Genomic DNA, 334 nt, shown 5'->3' with positions numbered 1-334 from the left:
CTCTCTCTCTCTCTCTCTCTCTCTCTCTCTCTTTCTCTTTTTCTCTGTCTGTTTGTCTCTCTTTCCGTCTGTTCTTATATATTTAGCTATCTATCACATTATTCGGGAGTTTGGAAATGAATTCGACCCTGCATACATACATTTATACAAAGGTACCGGTATATACTATAAACAGCCCTAAATACGTTTATTGAATAGCATCTGTACTTAAATGTATACAGACTTCTAAGTATCTATGTATAATACATATCTTCACACCACATTTATATATGTATACAGGCAAGTTTCGACAGAACATAGAAATACTGATGCGTCTGTAAATGAGGGCAGATCA

This window comes from Penaeus chinensis, chromosome 8 (assembly GCF_019202785.1).
Source record: "Penaeus chinensis breed Huanghai No. 1 chromosome 8, ASM1920278v2, whole genome shotgun sequence".
In the NCBI taxonomy this organism is placed as follows: Eukaryota; Metazoa; Arthropoda; class Malacostraca; order Decapoda; family Penaeidae; genus Penaeus; species Penaeus chinensis.
This window is presented reverse-complemented; position numbering follows the sequence as displayed.